This window comes from Heptranchias perlo, chromosome 4 (genome assembly GCF_035084215.1).
Source record: "Heptranchias perlo isolate sHepPer1 chromosome 4, sHepPer1.hap1, whole genome shotgun sequence".
Classification (NCBI taxonomy): domain Eukaryota; kingdom Metazoa; phylum Chordata; class Chondrichthyes; order Hexanchiformes; family Hexanchidae; genus Heptranchias; species Heptranchias perlo.
In genome coordinates this window covers 33,353,932-33,375,902 of record NC_090328.1, presented here as the reverse complement: position 1 = coordinate 33,375,902, position 21,971 = coordinate 33,353,932, and the positions used below count along the sequence as shown (strand labels likewise).

General features: G+C 43.9%; 1 long non-coding RNA gene across 1 annotated transcript; it reads left to right on the top strand.

Annotated features, from left to right (window-relative positions):
• The first annotated feature begins 8,226 nt into the window (after positions 1-8,226).
• LOC137320466 (uncharacterized) lies at positions 8,227-15,984 on the top strand. Its single transcript, XR_010962536.1, has 3 exons — positions 8,227-8,450; positions 9,697-9,911; positions 15,372-15,984. It is a non-coding gene; the product is annotated as an uncharacterized lncRNA (long non-coding RNA).
• The last annotated feature ends 5,987 nt before the right edge of the window (positions 15,985-21,971 follow it).

Here is a 21,971-nt window from a genome sequence, read left to right as displayed (position 1 = left end):
GAAACCCGTACCCAATCTGCATGGAGCTTCAGCCCCGACTGAATTGGTTGGGGCCTGAAATGAGGCTATTGTGCTCATTTCAGACCTGGACTCCTAAATTCGCCTGCCCCAATTGGAGCTTGCGATGCGAAGCTCCGACTGCCATTTCTGGGTCTTGAGCAGCCCAATCAGCAGTCCCAGCATCGAACTGTTAACTGAAATAGGTATATAGAAACATAGGAAGAACATAGGAACAGGAGTAGGCCATTCAGCTCCTTGAGCCTGTTCCGCCATTCAATTAGATCATGGCTGATCTGTATGTTTCTCCCAAAGACTTTCAATGACTTTTCCAACTAATTTCCAGTTTAGAATTAGGCACTGAAACTGCATCCCCAATGGCAGATCATGACAGTTTTTGGGTGTTGTTCTACTGTCAGGTAACTCTCTGTCATGTGGGTATTTAGCTCCCAATGTGCATCAGATAATTTATTGACGACCCCCCTTGATCTTTTCACTCTCAATAGCCTTTTGTTCTTTTGATTGTTCTTGATATCATTGTTTTTTAAATGTTATTTTCTTGGACTCTCTACACTAGGCAACATACCTTAGCCAACAAGGTGGACGATGACCTCTGCCATTGTTGCTCTATGACAACTGAGATGTGTCTGAGGTTGTTTGCCCTTTGCCCTGTCCTCTCCAGATAGTGCAGCAAGGTCAGGAACTTATAATGATCTCACACACTACCCCATACCACGGCATTTGGAACATCAATGTCTAATGTGATCCACTTTTTACATCCAGGATGCTAACAATGATTGTCACCTCTATCTTTTTACCAATAGCCCCAGTGTTTGCTCTGATCATACTATTCATTCATTCTATATTATTAACAGTCATTTGTCTTGTGCAGTGGAGTTAGTACAGGTAAGAACATTAACACAAGATTAGAAGGAAGTTCCTTCAACAGACTACATACAATCTGCTCTGTAACGAACTTTATTCAACACATTTAAGCCTAGATTCTCCTATTGGGTTTACCTGATTTATGCGTGTAAATCAAACAACCCCAAATGAAATATTGGGCAAATTTCTGTCATGCCAGATCTCCACCCACTTTGCGTCATGAATTTTCCGTGCATGGGGAACGCCGATGACTAGGGATAAATGCCATCTGTCCCTGGAAACGCCTACCCTGCCGTTAAAGTTGGGCAGCTCAGTAGGTGCCGTTGAGGACCTGGGGAAATAGTCCTTGGCACAAGGTAAATCAATCCAAGAGCTCGGGAACGGGAATCATGGTTGGGAGGGGGGAATCCGGGCCAAGGGAGACCCAAGGTTTTCATGTAGGGTCCGGATAAGCACTCCTGTTCCACCTGGCCACAAGGAAACATGTAAAATATTAAAAATTTACACTTACCTGGGCCTCTTCTGGCTCTCGATCCAGATCCTGATAGCTTTGGCCTAGCGTGGAAGCCATCACGGCTCCCCTGGTCAGGCCACAGGTAAAAATTGCAGTCAACCAGATCGGGGAAGGAACAGAGTGCGTTAGTTCCCAGCACCATTTTATCTGCTCCCCACCCCCACCCACCCGCCTGGTTTCCACCAGGCAGGGGGAGTTAAATCCAAGTCATTGATGTAAATTAGGAACAGTAGTGTTCCCTACACTGTGCCCTGAGGCATCCCACTCAATAATCCTTCCCCATTTAACCTAACTTTTGAACAAGCACCCATTATTTCCTACCGTTCAGCTGTTTTTTTTCCTCCATACCCAATGTTTACCCCAAATCACAACAGTTTTGAGCATATCTAATAGCCTTGCATGTGGAACTTTCCCAAAAGCTTTTTGGAAATCTAATTCAACACACTGTAGGGCATACATTTCCTCAAAGAATTCAAGAAGGTTGGTCAAGCATGACCTTTGCTTTCTTTATCCATGTTAACTCCTGTTTACCAGGTTATTAAAGCACAGATAATCCTCAAGTTTGCATCTGATGATCAATGCTATTATTTTACCTCAGATTGAAGTGAGATTGTAGACTCTGTATGTGCTTTGTCGCCCTTTTTGAATATAGGCACTAAACTGCCCTGTTCCCAATTTAAAGGTACCTCCCCAATGTCCAGTGATGCCCTCTTAATGATTGTCAATATCTCACAAGTTTCCTCCCCAGTCCCCTTTAGCACTCTGGGATAAATATTATATTTATCTATATAAAATCTATCCTTGGGATTTAGTGTTTTTGAGCACTTATAGCCTGTGTCGCACTTCCATCTCATTTATATCCAAGTCATTAATTTTGCCCGGGGTGGCCTTAGGGAGGGCATGTTGCTTACGCATCCCTTTGTGAATACGTGGAGGAAGTAGTCACTCAGCATGTTTACTATCTTATGTTTGCCCTCTGAGTTTTATGAGGCAAAGTTAAGCTAGAAACAGTGTTAAACCCTAGCAGTGAAAGGACAGTGTTATCCCACAGCACCATTCTTCATGTTTTTTTTTCAATTTTCAAGTGGTGGTGGATATCCTTGAACTGACGTGACTAATAAGGTCAAGCTTCAAATCATGGAACCATAAAATCATACAGCGCAGAAGGCGGCCATTGAGCCCATCGTGCCTGTGCCAGCTCTTTGAAAGAGCTATCCAATTAGTCTCACTCCCCTGCTTTTTCCCCATAGCCCTTCAGATGTATGTGCTCAAAGCCCACATATCTTTTTTCTACTAGGAGTAACAGTTGATAAATGGGCTGGTTTTGCACAGCTGAGTACAGTAGTCTTTGTGAATTGCTAGGCCATACCACTGACGAACCAGTAGCTGAAGGTCCATTAGGGGCTAGGTGAGCTTCCCTTTTTTGTAGTGGAGGAATATTTCCATCACAGGGTCATTTCGCTTTGGATATTGATGGGGGAGATGGCTAATCAGGGGAATGCAGCAAGAGCCAAGACCGTGGCACCACGAGTGACTCAGCTGCACAAGAGGGGAGGAAAAAGACTGGGAGAGCAATAGTGATAGGGGATTCCATCATAAGGGGAACAGTTAGGCATTTCTGCGGCCGCAGACGTGACTCCAGGATGGTATGTTGCCTCCCTGGTATAGGGTCAAGGGTGTCACGGAGCGGCTGCAGGACATTCTGAAGGGGGAGGGTGAACAGCCGGAGGTCATAGTCCATATCGGTACCAATGACATCAGCAAACAGAATACAGGGAGTTAGGAAATAAATTAAAAAGCAGGACCTCTGAGGTAGTAATCTCAGGATTACTCCCAGTGCAATGTGCTAGCGAGAGCAGAAATAGGAGAATAGACCAGATGAATGCGTGGCTTGAGAGATGGTGTAGGAGGGAGGGGTTTAAATTCCTGAGGCATTGGGACCGATTCTGGGGAAGACGGGACCTGTACAAGCTGGACGGGTTGCACCCAAGCAGAACCGGGACCAATATCCTCGCAGGGGCATTTGCTAGTTCTGTTGGGGAGAATTTAAACTAGTATGGCAGGGGGATGGGAAAAAAAGGGCAGGTACAGATAGGACAAATTCAGACCAGGAAACGGGACATAGAAAAGCAGTTAGTGACATAGTTAGCGACTCAGAAAGGCAAAAGAAGCAAAGGTTAAATAGTGTTCAGCACAGGAATTTGACGGGGTTAAAGAGTATATACTTCAATGCAAGGAGTATTACAAACAAAGCAGATGAGCTAAGGGTACAGATAGACACATAGCAGCATGATATCATTGCTATAATGGAAACCTGGCTTAAAGAGGGAGATAATTGGCAGCTCAATATCCCTGGATATAGAGTTTTCAGGCAGGATAGAGTGGGTAATAAAAATGGAGGGGGGGGTTAGCATTATTGGTTAAAGAATCAATTACAATTGTGAGAAGGGATGATATGCTAAATGGATCATCAATCGAGGCCATATGGGTTGAGCTAAGAAATAAAAAAGGGGCAGTCACACTACTAGGAGTGTACTGTAGACCCCCGAATAGCAAAAGGGAGATAGAGGAACAAATATGTAGGCAAATTTCTGAGTGCAAAAATAAGAGGGCAATAATAGTAGGGGACTTCAACTACCCTAACATCAACTGGGATTCAAACAATGTGAGGGGCACGGATGGCGCAAAATTCTTGATCGGTGTCCAGGAGAACTTTTTTAGCCAGTACGTGACAAGCCCAACAAGAGGGGATGCAATTCTAGATTTAGTCCTGGGAAATGAAGATGGGCAAGTGGGTGAAGTGACAGTGGGTGACTATATTGGGGATAGTGACCACAATTCAGTTAGTTTTAGCATTATTATGGAAAAGGACAGAGTTAAATCAGGAGTAAACATTTTAAATTGAGGGAAGGCAAATTTTACAGAACTAAGAGGTGATTTGGCAGAAGTGGACTGGACACAACTACTTGAGGACAAATCAGTGGCAAGCCAGTGGGAGGCACTAAAAAGTCAAATTCTACAGGCACAATGCAGACACATCCCCTCAAAGAAAAAGGGTGGCACTGCCAAATTTAGAGCCCCCTGGTTGTCTAGAAGTATACGGGACAAGATAAAGCAGAAAAAGAAAGCTTACGACTGTCACGGAAAACTAAATACTGCAGAAAGCCTAGAGGTGTATAGAAAGTACAGGGATGACGTAAAAAAGGAAATAAGGAAAGCAAAGAGAGGACATGAAAAATATTAGCTAGTAAGATTAAAGAAAACCCAAAGATGTTTTATCAGTACATTAAGAACAAGAGGATAGCTAAGGAAAAGCTGGGACCTATCAGGGATGATAAGGTAACTTGTGTGTAGAAGCAGAGCATGTGGTTGGGTTTTAAATGAATATTTTGTCTCCGTACTCACAAAGGAAAGGGATGAACTAGACATAGTAGTTAAAGAGGAGAGGTGTGAAATATTGGATAAGGTAAACGTAACCAGAGAGGAAGTACTAGAGGGACTGGAATCCTTGAAAGTTGATAAGTCACCAGGGCCAGAGTAAGAATTCTGGGAATTCCACCTTTTCCCTGAGGATCTAAAACTTTGGCCATTGACCAAAAACCTTAAATGGAAGGATAGGTGAGAGGTCACCAGATGAATCAACAACACACACAGTGGAATGTGGGAGAATTACTGCTTCAAACATGTCTCTGTTTTAATGCAAAACCTACAGCAGGTGGTCAACACTCAGCACTAATTCGAGAGGCAGTCGGCCATTGAGAGAGGCAACTGCTCCAGACATGGGGGGGCCATGCCTCGATTCTGATGCAAAACCAATCGACACCTAGGACGTGGGATGAAAAGGGAGCCTTGTGTGGCAAGTGCTCAACAAATCGGAATGAACAATGGCCCATCGAGAGAAGCAATTGCAACATGATGAGAGATCATCAAAAGTCATCAAAGATTCTTAAGGATTTTGTAAGAACTGTTTAAACAGACATGAAGTGCCTCATTTAAGTGACGAAGACCATTGTAGGAGAGGGGTATATAACTGGGGGCTCGAAACCCCTCTCTCTCTTGTTCTGCTCCCTCTTGTTCTGCTCTCTCCTGTTTTGCTCCCTTGCTTTTGCTGTCTCTGGTTCTTGCTTCTTATCTCTTTTTTTCCAGCTCTCTCTCTCTCTCTCCCTTTCTCTCTCTTCCTCTTAGTTCCTGCTCTTCTTTCTTTTTTTTCACCCGTGCTCTCCAGGGAGGAGAGCAGCTTCCAGCAAAACCAATGAACCCTACGTGAGCGAACCGGTCAGCCAGACCTGCAAGTGAAAAGGATTGGTGAGCCTCGACCATACGTGTGTATGTGTGTGTGTGTGTGTGTGATTGTTGTCTCCAGGGTCCCCACCAACCTCTTAGTTTAGTGGGATAAAGTACTGTCGTGGGGGGGTGTAACTCAATGTACTGTGTAGGACCATTTTTATCGTTATTTTCTTCATGTTCACGGTATAATAAAACCAACATTCCAATTCAATTCAAACACCAAGTTTATGTGTTCTCTGTGCTATTCAGCTACGTGATCCATCACCGGGTGTGATTGCATAAGTCCCGTTTTCCTGAACCCCCGATCCGTGAAGTATAAGTGTTCCTTGGCTAGACTGGGGACCAGATATCTGCACTGATCAATAGTGTGAGAACACCCGCAAAACACCCTACACCAGATGGATTTTTTCCTAGGCTATTGAAGGAAGCCAGGGAAGAAATAATGGATGCTCTGAGGACTGGAAGGACTGGAAGACTGCAAACGTAGTACCATTGTTTTAAAAGGGTACGAGGGAAAGGCCCAACAATTATAGGCCGGTCAGTCTTACCTCGGTGGTGCGCAAACTATTAGAATCAATACTGAGAGATAGGATAAACTGTAACTTGGAAAGGCATGGTTTAATCAGGGATAGTCAGCATGGATTTGTTCAGGGAAGGTCATGCCGTACAAATCTGATTAAATTCTTTGAGGAAGTGACAAGGAGGATTGATGAGGGTAGTGCAGTGGATGTTGTCTACATGGATTTTAGTAAGGCATTTGACAAGGTCCCACATGGCAGACTGGTCAGAAAGGTAAAAGCCCATGGGATACATTGAAATGTGGCGAATTGGATCCAAAATTGGCTCAGTAACAGGAAACAAAGGGTAAAAGTCGATGGATGTCTTTGCGAATGGAAATCCGTTTCCAGTGGTGTGCCACAGGGCTCAGTGTTGGGTCCCTTGCTGTTTGTGGTATATATTAATGATTTGGACTTGAATGTAGGGGACATGATTGGCAAATTTGCAGATGACACAAAAATTGGCCGTGTAGTTGATAGTGAAGAGGATAGCTGTAGACTCCAAGAAGATATCAATGGGTTGGTGGAGTGGGCAGAAAAGTGGCAAATGGAGTTCAACCCAGAGAAGTGTGAGGTAATGCATTTAGGGAGGGCAAACAGTAAAAGGGAATATGCAATAAACGGGAATATATTGAGAGGGGTAGAGGAAGTGAGAGACCTTGGAGTGCATGTGCACAGGTCCCTGAAGGTGGCAGTACAGACAGATAGATAAGGTTGTGAAGAAGGCATACGGAATGCTCTCCGTTATTAGCCGAGGTATAAAATACAAAAGCAGGGATGTCATGATGGAACTGTATAAAATGCTGGTAAGGCTGCAGCTGGAGTATTGTGCACAGTTTTGGTCACCACGTTACAGGAAGGGCGTAATTGCTTTGGAGAGAGTGCAGAGAAGATTTACAAGAATGTTGCCAAGGCTTGAAAATTGCAGCTACGAGGAGAGATTGGATAGGCTGGGGTTGTTTTCCTTGGAGCAGAGGAGGTGGAGGGGAGACTTGATTGAGGTGTACAAAATTATGAGGGGTCCAGATAGAGTAGACAGGAAGTACCTGTTTCCCCTAGCGAAGAGTTCAAGAACTAGAAGACACAGATTTAAGCTGATTGGCGGAAGGATTAGAGGGGACATGAGGAAAAACTTTTTTACCCAGAGGGTGATGGGTGTATGGAATTCGCTGCCCGAATTGGTGGTAGAGGCAGGGACCCTCAACTCTTTTAAAAAGTACCTGGACCTGCAGCTAAAGTGCTGTAAGCTGCAGGGCTATGGACCGGTGCTGGAAGGTGGGATGAGAATGGGCACCTGGTTGTTCTTCAAGCCGGCACGAACACGATAGGCCGAATGGCCCCCTTCTATGCTGCATCTTTTCTATGGTTCTATGGTTCTATTTCACTGGTGGTTCACCTGGTCCTCAAGTATTGTTTACTTCCCTGCTGATAATTGGGCCCCATCTGAGATGTCAGCACACACATTGCTGTGCTTGTGCTTGACGATGTTATGAATATGAGGCATGTGTATCTCATAGATCAATTTACAGCATGAAGAACAGATTTTTATTTTTAACAGAGCGATAGAAGAATTTTTTTACTGATCCACCAACCTGGGAAAAATCCAGGAATTTATTGTGGAAATCAACATGAAAATGACTTTAATGATCCTGAATTCCTCAATTGTTATATATATTTGTTTGTGGGCAGGGAGGAGGGAGGATTTCAGGTAGAATTTTCTTTTAATAATCACAGGTTATGGTGGATCAAATCTTATTTTCCAAAATAATTTCCCACTTATACTAATAACGTAATTGCACTCAGTTATAATGATCAACGGGCAGCTGTATGAATTTTGAAGTGATTTTCTTTGATGTTTGACAGCCAGGAAGGAATTTCCCAATTAGTGGAATTGCTTATTAAAGGCAATTTGAACTGGATTGGCCTCCTTTGGATATAAAAGCAGCCTCAACTTTATTTTTCTTCTTTGTAAATGTTGTGAGATTTGAAAAGCCTAGCGAACTTGCTCTGCGCTGCTTTGCAATGTAAGTGGCCATTTTGAAGGGCAGTGAGATAATTGTGCTTCTATCACAGGCTGTCTACTAAGTGACCTGTCGCTTCTACAGAAAGCAAACAATCTCGGGATTGCAATGGGCAAGCCCAATTTCACATCACCACAAGCCTGGCTTAGCGCTGGAAAATACAGAATAATGTGCTCAAGAGGATTGATGGTGAGTAAGTAAGTTTACATTTTTTTTTCCCTTATAGGAGAGCCTGGAGGTGCAGGAGTGCTCCTCCCGCCTCCATATTAAAACTGTGGGCCGCAGACAGCCCCCGCTCGCCCTCATCCTGATTGTCTTCCCCCCACCCAACCCAGGATTCACCTAACGACCTCGGCCGGCGTCTGAGCCCAACGATTCTGCTACCCTGGGACCGGTGAGCTGCCTCTGGGGCGCGGCTGGCACCCGCAGCTCACCGGTAATAAGCAAATGAGTTTGGCAGACCAATTTGGCGTGGACCTGCTGCCCACCTCATTAGGTAGCACCGGGCTCACAGCTCAATTCGGGCGTGATCCAATTTCTAGGCTATCACGTCTAATGCAGTCATTGGAAAAGATCATTCAAGAAACAATTACCTTCGCAGCAAAGTGATGGAAGGCATAAACTCTGATGAGCTTCAAGCATAGCTCTCTAATGAGTCCATGCAGGTCATGACAACGGCCGTGCGGACTCTGGATGCCAGCATGTCTGCCGCCTTAAACAGGCAGACAGAAACTGCATCCGTGGCTTTTGAAAACATCACATCTCCTCACCAGCCTGCTGGCCAGAAGAGTGGTGGGAATGGTGTGCTGGCCAGGGAGAGGGATGATGGTGAAAGGGGACATGGAAGTAGAGACCCCACTCAACGCACTTCTATGTCTCACTCGTTGCCCCCTCTACCCCCCCCCCCCCCCCCCCCAACCAGTACCCACAATGCTTCCTCCTCTCCTGATGGCCAAGTCTGCCTCTGCACAGGTGTAGGTGGAACAGCCTTTTCCAGGGCCCTCACGGGCTCCAAAACCCATTGGGCATATGCCGAAAGCATCTATGCAGTCAGGGCAGGGACCTGAGCAACCTGCCACTACCTCTGCGAAGCCACAGGGGATGCACCATGTTGAAGAGCTAGGAAGAGGAAGGCTAAAGTTTTGTAATCACCAAGGGTGTTTGACAAAATGTCATGTTTTTCATTTATATTTGTTTTTTGTTAACTGCACATTAAATGTTATAATTTTCACCATCACCGCCATGTCTTGCCCATTCTTGAGTCCCTTTTGTGAAAACGCCCTTTCACGTGCTTCATCATGAACTCCAAGTCATGATACCACCCATTGGGCGCGTGTACAATGGGTTTATGCGTGGTTGAAGGACTGTTTTGTGCAAACGGTGGGGGAGCTGGTGGTGGTTGTTCCAGGTGGACTGAGCAGTTCACTATCTTCAGTTTGCAGATCTCATTGAGTGAATCCCTGGCATCACGGACAACCATGTGCGCCACTGCTGTAGCGATGGGTTGCCCCTCCTCCTCGTCTTTTTCAATGTTACTGGCAGATGAGGATGCTTCATGAGTGCATTCGAGCTCCTCCACCTGTAATCCTCTCTGCTGAGCGATGTTGTGCAGGACGCAATACACAACTATTATTCTACACACCCTCGCTGGTGAGTACTGAAGGACTCCCCCAGATCGATCCAGGCACCTGAAGCATATCTTCAGCCTTTCTTTGGCTTGTTCAATAACAGACCTGGTGGTGATGTGACTGCTGTGCCTCACTGGTGGGGTTTCTCTCCGGTGTCATGAGCCACATCTGCAGGGGGATCCCTTGTCTCCGAGGAGCCAGCCCTTAAGTCAGTCTTGTGCATGGAAGAGGGCCAGGATGTCAGACTCGCGCAAAATGAAGGAATCATGGCAGCTGCCAAGGGATTTGGCACACCTGCAGAAACCTCCTCTGGTGGTCGCAAACCAGCTGTACATTGATGGTGTGATATCCCTTCCCTGCCACCAACCTGCCCGTTCTTGGGGGTAAAAATTTACCCCAGTAACTGCACTGGATGTTAAGCATGTTGACCTTTCTGGATGCAGGATATATGATCATTACTACTTGAGGAGCTGTCTTGCAGACATGTGTCACAAGCTGCTTTTGTAAATGTGGGTTCATAGTCTGATGAGAAGTACTTTTGCTCTTCTAGTCGATGAAGACGTCCTCTCATCACCTGGAATGACACTCGCTGATTTTCACATGTTGGCAAACCTGGGACACGCTGAGATTTGCAGGGAGTTCATGGACTTTGCAATGCTTTCAATTAGAATTTCTGTGACTGAAGAAATGAATAAGATATACTTATTAGAGTAAATTTTGTGAGACGAGGCTCCAGGGAGTGACGTCCTGACTTTCCAGTCAGGAGAGCTGCAAATTGAACATGCTGAGCACCAATTCTCCAATTCACGTTCCTGGCGAGCGTGGCTCCATATCAGGGGCCTTGTCTCGCAAAATTTACCATGTTATACCAACACAGCAAGAAATGGAGAAAGAGTTGATTCATGCTGTTGACTGGTGCACGTTTTATCACTTAGACTGTCTGGCTCTGTTCTCTGGAGTCAATGGAGGAAGTGTTCAGATTTTTTCTGGACTGCTAATACTTTAGACAGTTTTGAATAATGTATGGTTTTCATTTGTTGAAAACCAAACCTGAGTTCCCCTTCGCTGTCTCATTAGCATGGCAATTTGGTGCCCAGAGTGTGGCAATTCACATGTAACAATCAACTGTAGGTAACAAACAAATGGAGCTGTGCTCAAATCGACCGTTCTTACCCAATTATCACTGTAATTAAAGAACTGTGAGCCAGATTCTCTAGTTTACCTCCTTCAATAAATAGACTTTGAAACTAACATTTATCCTGTTTATATGCTTTTAGTTGATAATTTACTCTGGGTTGGTGAAGTTGTGGATCAGGGAACATAGGTCCTTGTTTGTAATTAATAAGCAATTGAACAAGAGTTAAGAATTAGTCCCCAGATTTGCTTGGGTTGTGATCCTGGTAGTTATGCAGGGACCACATCCACCAGTGCCATCCAGCACTGATCCTAAGAGTTTTCAGGGTCAGTGGGAGGACACCTCATCTGCATGGAGCAGGCAGGTGCAAGCACCACTTCTGACACCCACCCGTTCCTATGTTGCCAGAGCTCCGGTCATGTTCCACTTTCAGGGTGGGGATGGAGTTGGGGCACCCCCTTCACTGCCCCCCCCCCCCCACCCCACCTTCACCTCCCACATTTTTTTAAAAGCTCTATTTACTTTATCCCAGTAGCAAGTGTGGACAGGAAACCGCCTCCTCTGCTGATCTGACTGACTGTGAAGTGTGTGAGAATGACCTGTGACGATTCAGCTCTGATTTTCCCTCCTGCTCTTGGGGAAGTACTTGGCCTCGGCTTGGCAATTTTCCTGATGCCCTGCCAAGATCTGGAACTTGGGTTGGGAATCATGCCCAGAAATCTGAGTCGTACCGTTCTCATGCATTGAGTTGGTAAGCGAAGCCTCGGTGTCACTGGGTGGCATGTTTATGTCTACAGCAACTTGTGACAGTGCAAAATTTATTTTTAAAAATGCTAGCCCCTATTTTAGTTATATTCTGCCCTGTACTGTGCACCATTCCCTATCCAAGGGCAGGTGGGCAGTATGCTCCTCTGGTTGTTACAAGGTGCATGAAAGTTCCCCCATATGTCTGTTTGTTGTTTCAGGTAACTTTGCTTCAAGCAGACGCTGTCCCTCTGCAGAATCTCAGATGTGTTCCTTCACCTTATCCAATTGGCAAACAAACCACTGTTCTCACAGGGTTTCCATGGTGCAAAATATATTTATTCTAAGCAAATTATTACCAAAAGTGAAGGTAACAGATCATTGCTCCAAAAAAACCTCTTTTACTGAATTGGGTGATGCTAGATGAATATTTAAATCTTAATTCAAAAATACACATCTACACCATTCGCACAACTGCTGACACAACTGTCATTGTGTCTGAGGACCAAGGAGGGATGGGTAACTTGTGAGTTTAAGGATCCAATCCCCCCACACTAACTGTATGGTGGAACTTTTCCTTGCCCACAGATCAAAGAGTACATCACAAAGGTCATTCAGATTCTGGCTTTAATGGATCAGGGACATGTACCTGTTCGGCAAAATTGTCCAAAGCCCCATGGCACCTGACATTTTCTGAAAAGTTGCCCACTGCAAGTGAGGCATTGCTGACGACGCAGGGTTTTGGAAGATTTTGCCTGTTGTTTTGATTTGACACAATGTGAATGGTACTTTGGTGCAGTCATTGCTCCTTTCCTCATTTTTATTATTTATATACAGTGGGCGTAACAACAAGATGCAGATTGAAACAGCTGGTAAGAAGGATAGGCCTCTCTCAAAATTCATGCTGGTGATTGCTGGGAGAACAGAGTTTTGAGAAAAATTGTAAACAAAAAATTGCTAGAAACATATAAATCAGTCTGTGACTGGAGAGCAAGGGAAGAACAACATAAGACTGCAAAACGAAAGATAAGCAAACCGTTTAATAGAAGCAGAAAAAAGGAGGGCGAAGGAAAAAATAAACAAATTAAGATACTCCAAGCACAGAGGAAGTTAAACAGTGAAAGGCCTGTAATCTGTCTAAAGGACCGACAGAGATTATTAAATGATACAAAGCATCATCTGAGCCAGAAATAAGCATTAAAGTCATAAAGAATCAAAAGAACATACTAATACGATGGCAGTGAGAGGTCCACCCAGGGATTTTCAGCATTTGCAAGTTTCTGCCTTTTGGAAAAAATACATTAGATTACCTACAGGCAGCCGATACCCCGTAGCCCAGTGCACGCTCCCGATTACCTAGAGGTAACAGATACCCCGTAGCCCAGTGCATGCTCCTGATTACCTACAAGCAGCAGATATCCCATAGCCTAGTGCATGCTCCCGATTACCGAGAGGTAACAGCCCATAGCCCAGTGCATGCTCCCGCAATCTCGACTCGGCAAGTGATGGTCACCTCCATAGGGGTAATTATTCCAGTCTGTCCTGGCAGGGAGCCTCATCTGCTGACCGTACAGATCAGAAATTCCGGCATATGCCGCCCACAATTTTCTAACCATTAAGTTTAAACTTCCGTTAATAAGACACAGAAATCATTTAATAGCATCAACTAGGAGAGAATCCCACAAGCAAGGTGCTTAGATACTTAAACACTAGAGACTGGTATTCTTTGCAGATTTTTAAAAAAAGTTCAGAGTTTTATATTAAGTCGAATATTAGTAAAGCCATTGGACATTCTGCTTAGACAATATTTATGGGAGAATGCCATGAGTCTGTAAACATATTGTACATATTTTGTATTATATGCTTACAAATCTAAGTATTTTATTCATGATGTGGAGATGCCGGTGATGGACTGGGGTTGACAAATGTAAGGAATCTTACAACACCAGGTTATAGTCCAACTGTTTTATTTGAAAATCACCAAGCTTTCGGAGGCTTTCTCCTTCGTCAGGTGAGCGAGTGTGGGATTCCATGGAAGGTTACCGCATTTATAGTCCGAGAACAATACCTGGTGATTACAGATAATCTTTCTAACTGCCCGTTGTCAAGGCAATCAAAGTGTTCAGACAGAGTGATGTTACCTACAGGACCACCGAATACACAAACGGCCATAACAAAAGACAGACCGAGAGAGAGAAACATCCGAAAGGATGTCTTTCTCTTCCTTTCGGATGTTTCTCTCTCTCTCTCTGTCTGTCTTTTGTTATGGCCGTTTGTGTATTCGGTGGTCCTGTAGGTAACATCACTCTGTCTGAACACTTAGATTGCCTTGACAACGAGCAGTTGGAAAGATTATCTGTAATCACCAGGTATTGTTCTCTGACTATAAATGCGGTAACCTTCCATGGAATCCCACACTTGCTCACCTGATGGAGAAAGCCTCCGAAAGCTTGTGATTTTCAAATAAAACAGTTGGACTATAACCTGGTTTTGTAAGATTCCTTACATAAGTATTTTATTGGCAGTGGGTAAAGGAGAGGGGCACCAGGGAAGGGGCATTCAGGGGCCACCCTGTCTTTTCTGGGGTAGAGTTGTGTTGCATCACTGTCCTTGTAATGCCTGATTGTGTGTGGTTGGGGGAGAGGATTGCATTCCCATCTATCATGTCAGTCTGCTGCTTGCTCTATGGGGATGTGCTGTGATGTTCTTGGGATGACATGTCTTCGGAAACATGTCTTGTTGTATAGGGCTCCAGGTTGCCTGGTACTTCTCAAGGCTTAGCTGAAGGTTGAACATCGCTCACTCTAATATGCTTGTGGTGAAGGAAACTTCCCAAAGCTGGAGAATGCGCCCTCTGAAGGTAACAGCACAATATTCAACGCTGCTGCAGTGTGCTATATCTTGGGCAAAACAAGCATGCAATTGTCCTTCCTTCTTTTGTTGCTTCCAGAGTCACATCACTCTGAAGCTCATTGCTGATGTCAAGGGGTGAGGGAGCTAAGATAAAATTTATTAGAAACCAACGGGAAAATTTTTGTCTGATAATGCTCCTGTGATCTTGGGACGTTTTCCTACCTGCCAATAATAATGATTGCAAATAAACCACATTCTGATATTATTACAAAGATTTTTGCTTTCTCAGTGATTTTTGTTTTTCTTCATCCCAAATATTATCTTTACTTTGTTACTATTAGCAGACTATTATATTTCAGTTACTGGAGATTCCAGCTCAGCCTTTACTCGGAGCTATAACCTTGGTTACTTAATGTTTATGGCTGTTTACTGTGTCAGTAGGTTTAATCCCCATTATTTCCTGAATGAGTATTTGCTAATTGTGACATCACTGCTATACAGGTTATGTCAAGGTTTCCAATCCTCACTAGGCCGTTTATTTCTTGAACCACTGTTCAGTGGCTGCTGGGGACATGAAAACAAACTCATCTAATTTGGCTCATTTGAATTGTGGCTCATGCTGGCCAGTCACTTGACAGAATTCATTGACGTTGTCCAGAGCCCACAAGAGTGAGTGTTGGCAACAGTCAGAGAGGATAAAGCCATAGAGAGAAAATATATAAATTTTGGTTATGTGCCTTCTTTCTCCAGAAAGCACCTTAATGGGAGAAAAAGAAGAGGTGGATTGAGTACCTAGAGGAAGAGTAGAAGGTTCTGCACATCAGAGAATTAAAATCCCGCAGAGACCTCCTGAGTGTTAAAGACAGAAAACCCGAAATTCCTGGATTCAGAAAGGGTGGAAAAGAAGATTTCCACTTGAGGGGAACCAGAAATTTGGCCAGAACCCGGTACCACCCTGAACTAATAAAATAGACTTGTTTTAAGTACATCTAATTTGAATTTTAGAAATGAAAATCACTAAAAGCTGTGCGCCATCATATAGTAAAACAAAAGCAAAACACTGCGGATGCTGAAAATCTGAAATAAAAACAGAAAATGCTGGAAACACTCATCAAGCGAGGCAGCACCTATGGAGAGAGAAACAGAGTTAATGTTTCATGTCGATGACCCTTCATCAGAACTGCCATAATATACTGTATCATGTCTGTGGGGAATATTGCAAGCTGATGACATAAAAGCTGCTTGATAATTTACTTTAAATGTAGAATCTACTAGAATGAATTTGAGTGCTGCAGATATTTTTGATAGGAAGTGTAGAAAGTTATGAAGTTTCTAGTAATAAATTGTAGACAAAACTGGTAAATCTGCTCTGGATCATAATTTTTTTCCCCTTTTGGCTGTAGTATCGAAAATAGTTTATATTCTGTTTTTTTTAACCAAGGTTTCCCTTCCTCACAAGTTCAGAATCCTGCTGAACAGTCCAGGAAGTTACCAAATGGAAACAAATCACATCCCACAAGGAGAGGGGGAAAATTGCCAAGCCAATCACCTGCACTTGATTGAGGAGTTGTTTATAGGGAAGGAAGATCCAAAAGGGGGAGAAAATAACATTCAATCATGAACATGCCTGCGTGCCAAAAGATTGAAATGTTAATCAATATCCAGTACGATAAAATGAATCTTGAAATCAAACCCTCACACTTTATTCCTTTTTTATTTCAAAAAGTATTATCCAAATTTGACAATGGGCCGGAACTTGCTTCGACTGGCGTAGCAAGGCTGTCCACACATTCTGCTGACAAAGACTACGAAAATTCTTATCTCATGGTCTCCGACATCCATTTGCTCCATTGTAAATTTTTTCTCAGTTCAGCGCTGTGATATCAGCACACCTTCCTTCGTACCGATGGAAGCCACACCCACAGAATCTGTCAAGAAGAGAAGTCATATCCACAAGTAGGCAGGTAAAACTCATTCATTTAAAGTGAACTTGTCTATGTTCATGTAAATAAAAATTTAACATACCTTATTATAAAAAGCCAAGCAAATTATTTAATTTAATGAAACTTACAGAAGTTAAAAGTTAAAAAATTTAAGTTTTAATTTTTAAAAAAAATTTTTAATGATTAAAAAATATTAAAATAAGAGTAATTTGACATTCCACATTTTTAAAATTTAATATTTTGTTTCGCAGTCACCGCGCTTTTAAAAGTTGGGGAGACCAGGTATTTTCCAGCGTACCTTTTGGTTCCAGCTGGGCCGATGGGTAAGTTTACGAATGTTTCCTGATTTTATTGATTGTAGCGTAGGTGGCCCTTTAATTTCAGACCTGTCAAACCGCCGGCGAACCAATGGGAACAAGTTTGCGATTTCGGGGTTTTACTGCGCATGTGCTCATTCACAAACTTGCACAATCGATTCGCTGGTGGTTGGGGAGGACGCCACCATGGAGCGGTGTTCTCAGGTGAGTAATTTCTGGCCCAATGTTTTTTGCAATTTATGCCACCTCCAACTATAAGCATGGAGACTAGTAATTAGTGCAATAAGAAGGGGCTTCTACTGATGGAGTAATGAGGATTATCACCATCATTAGTGCAGTTGCTTCATCAAGACAATGGGACAAATTTTTGTCTACTGATCTAAGCCAGTATTAAATAGTTAAGAATTGTCGCAAATTCTGCCAGAATAGTGAAGTACTAATAGGGCTCAAATTTCCTGAGTCTGTTATTTGCATATTTAATAGATCCAGGTGCAGATTTGGGCAAGTGTGGAGAGCACACTAATGGTGAGAGCAGAAAATTAAGTTTAAGTGAAACTTAAATGGATGGGGATAATTATAGGGAGACTAATTCTGAAAGTCCTTCGAAATGCTTAAAGAATCTCATCCTATTAGCAGAAATTTGCCAAGAGCTAAAGGGACAAGAAATTAAGAAGTCACAGGCAAAAATGAAGGGAAAGGAAACCTCATTTAGAGGCAATTGAAAGAACAGACCACCATCCGTCTCCCTATTTAATGGCTGCTGAAATGGAGGTGGTGTTGCATGAGATGGTTGCTAAGAGGTCATCTTCTGTGCCACCCCATTGCATCTTCCTCTAGAATCCTCATGACAGCATGCCTGAAATGAAGTGAAGGCAATCTTAAGGCCACAGCTCACTGGTACTATAACTGGCTGTGTGAGCATTATGCTGCACTTAGCAGCAAATGCCTTTACAGCAGTTGGCACAGATCTGATGTCTGCTGACCTGTAAAGTCAGTTCCCCTTGGCTGTCACCAGGTAGGTGCACCATCTTGGCAGGAGTGGCCAATCATGCTTTCCTGCATAATGATTAGTCCAGCCTTCACATGTATCAGTCCTCTGTCACATCCTACCTTGAGAATTGGAGCCTCCGCATGCACTCATCGTCTGCCAAAGTGAGGTATTCATTAAGAACCATACCTGTACACCTGTCTGTAGATGTAGGTGTACAGGTATGGTTCTTAATGAATACATTGTGTCTGTCTTCACAAAAGAGGGGGACGATGCAGAGATTGTAGTTAAGGAGGAAGAGTGTGAAATATTGGATGGGATAAATATAGTGAGAGGAAGTATTAAGGGGTTGAGCATCTTTTTAAAGTAGATAAATCGCCAGGCCCAGATGAAATGTATCCCAGGGTGTTAAGAGAAGCAAGGGAGGAAATAGCAGAGATTCTGACCATCATTTTCCAATCCTCCCTAGCTACAGGCGTGGTGCTGGAGGATTGGAGGACTGCTAACATTGTGCCGTTGTTTAAAAAGGAGAAAGAGATAGACCAAGTAATTATAGGCCAGTCTGTCTAACCTCGGTGGTGGACAAATTATTGGGATCGATTCTGAGGGACAGCATAAATCGTCATTTAGAAAAGTATGGGTTAATCAAGGACAGTCAGCATAGATTTGTTAAGGGAAGGTCATGTCTGACTAACTTGATTGAATTTTTAGAGCAGGTAACAAGGAGGGTTGATGAGGGTAACACGTTTGATGTAGTGTACATGGATTTTAGCAAGGCTTTTGACAAGGTCCCACATGGTAGACTGGTTAAAAAAGTAAAAGCTCATGAGATCCAAGGGAAAGTGGCTAGTTGGATCCAAAATTGGCTCAGTGGCAGGAAGCAAAGGATAATGGTTGATGGGTGTTTTTGCAACTGGAAGGCTGTTTCCAGTGGGGTCCTGCAAGGCTCAGTACTTTTTGTGGTATATATTAATGATTTGGACTTGAATGTGGGGGGTTTGATCAAGGAGTTGGTGTATGATACAAAAATTGGCCGTGTGGTTGATAGTGAGGAGGAAAGCTGTAGACTGCAGAAAGATATCAATGTACTGGTCAGGTGGGCAGAAAAGTGGCAAATGGAATTCAATCCAGAGAAGTGTGAGGTAATTCATTTGGGGAGAGCAAACAAGGCAAGAGGGTACACAATAAATGGGAGGATACTGAGGTGTAGAGGAACAAAGGAACCTTGGAGTAAATGTCCACAGATCCCTGAAGGTAGCAGGACAGGTAGATAAGTGGTTAAAAAGGCATACGGGATACTTTACTGTACTAGCCAAGAGCAGGGAGGTTATGCTGGAACTGTATAAAACATTGGTTAGGCCACAGCTAGAGTACTGCATACAGTTCTGGTCACCATATTACAGGAAAGATGTGATTGCACTAGAGAGGGTACAGAGGAGATTTACGAGGATGTTGCCACGACTGGAGAATTTTAGAATCATAGAATCATAGAAGTTTACAACATGGAAACAGGCCCTTCGGCCCAACATGTCCATGTCGCCCAGTTTATACCACGAAGCTAGTCCCAATTGCCTGCACTTGGCCCATATCCCTCTATACCCATCTTACCCATGTAACTGTCCAAATGCTTTTTAAAAGACAAAATTGTACCTGCCTCTACTACTGCCTCTGGCAGCTCGTTCCAGACACTCACCATCCTTTGAGTGGAAAAAGTTGCCCCTCTGGACACTTTTTTGTATCTCTCCCCTCTCTCCTTAAATCTATGTCCCCTCGTTATAGACTCCCCTACCTTTGGGAAAAGATTTTGACTATCTACCTTATCTATGCCCCTCATTATTTTATAGACTTCTATAAGATCACCCCTTAACCTCCTACTCTCCAGGGAAAAAAGTCTCAGTCTATCCAACCTCTCCCTATAAGTCAAACCATCAAGTCCCGGTAGCATCCTAGTAAATCTTTTCTGCACTCTTTCTAGTTTAATAATATCCTTTCTATAATAGGGTGACCAGAACTGTACACAGTATTCCAAGTGTGGCCTAACTAATGTCTTGTACAACTTCAACAAGACATCCCACCTCCTGTATTCAATGTTCTGACCAATGAAACCAAGCATGCCGAATGCCTTCACCACCCTATCCACCTGTGACTCCACTTTCAAGGAGCTATGAACCTGTACTCCTAGATCTCTTTGTTCTATAACTCTCCCCAACGCCCTACCATTAATGGAGTAGGTCCTGGCCCGATTCGATCTACCAAAATGCATCACCTCACATTTATCTAAATTAAACTCCATCTGCCATTCATCGGCCCACTGGCCCAATTTATCAAGATCCCGTTGCAATCATAGCTATGAGAAAAGATTGGATAGGCTGGGGTTGTTTTCTTTGGAACAAAGGAGGCTGAGGGGAGATTAAATTGAGGTATATAAAATTATGATGGGACTAGATAGAGTGGATAGAGAGGACCTATTTCCCTCAGCAGGGGGGTCAGTGGCCAGGAGGCATAGATTTAAAGTAATTGGTAGAGGGATTAGAGGGGAGCTAAGAAATTTTTTCACCCAGAGTGGTGGGGGTCTGGAACTCACTGCTTGAAAGGGTGGTTGAGGCAGAAACCCGCACTCATTTAAAAAGTACTTGGATGTGCACTTGAAACTTACTTGTTGTAACCTACAGGGCTACGGACCAATGGCTGGAAAGTGGGATTAAGCTGGATAGTTCTTTTCGACCTCAGAGGACACGATGGGCTGAATGGCCTCCTTCTGTGCCATAACTTTCTATGATTCTATGATTCTAGGTGCCAGCAGATGGATGGAGCACAAGCCATGTAGGCTGACCTGCAATTCCTTCATTTGCCCTCCTTTTCTTTCAAGTATGTCAGATGCAGAATTCCTATTGGGAAACCCAGATATGGTGTTGGGAGCAAGTTTTCTTTTTAAACAATTGGAACAAATTGTTTTGTCCACTCATGAGAACCTGAGTGGACTTTCCTGTTATCCCCCCAAGGTGGGGGGATGGCAGCAAAAACATTGGGCCACTGGGCCTACTGCTGCCTCCCTGCCCGATCTTAATTGCTTTTCCCCAACCCCTGGTGAGACTGCTGCTGGCTGACCCTTTCTCACCCAATACATGCAAATGCTGGCAGGAATGCAGGGTCTGGGTACCTGGTCCATTTCCCTCCTATCCCCTCTCTTTTTTTATAATTGCTCCCTCCAGGACCACCAAGAGACGCCTGGTGTTAGTGCTTGTGGGTAGTGGTGAGAAGGTCCTGGATGGTGGAAGACACATAATAGCAGCCTCCTCTCCGAATATTTCATCCCGATCTCAACCCCAGCCAAGCCTTCAGTAAAAAAATTGGAGGTAGTCTTCAGGGCTCTTCTACCCCTTTCAGTAGCCTCCCATCTCTTCTGGTGCTGAAGCAGTGTTCCCACTGCAGCACCGGCAGAATTTTACATCTGGGCAGTGGTGAGCTTGAGCTTGCTGGCAGAGATCCCACTAGGATTCTGGCATCCATACATAATGCCCCCACCAGCCCAATCCAGGAAAATGGGTCAGGGTGAGGGCAGGGTTGGTACAGCAGTCCTGCCCCACCTTCCTGGGACGGGAAGAGGAGAATGCAGGCCAGCAAAAAAAAAATCAAAGAATTACAAAAACTTGGATAGAAGTGACTTAGAAACTATTGAATGAGTCTTTCAACTGATTTTTAAACCTTTTATCATATACTGCTCAGCGCCTAGCAATCCGGGAGAGTTATTTATATGGGTGGTAATTAGAAGTGACGTGTGTGCTGCAAGGCTTCCATGTTATTATCATAATTTGCAGCTGCCTGCGTCCACCCATTCACCTGCCAATAATGCCAGCCATCTGCAAAAGGGACAGAGGTCTTTGCCCCATTACCTGTGAGTTTGCGATCCTTGAATTGTCCCTTCATCAAAATCATTATCCAAAACAACCTAGTCTAGAAATTCCACAATCTTTTTGGGGCAAGAATGGTGGATTTCCTGCGGTGGTGGGGGGAAGGGTTGGGATTTGGGATAGAACTCAGAAATGCCAGAGTTCTACTCCTTCTAACATACACCATAAACTCATACAGAAAGGTGGTGGGT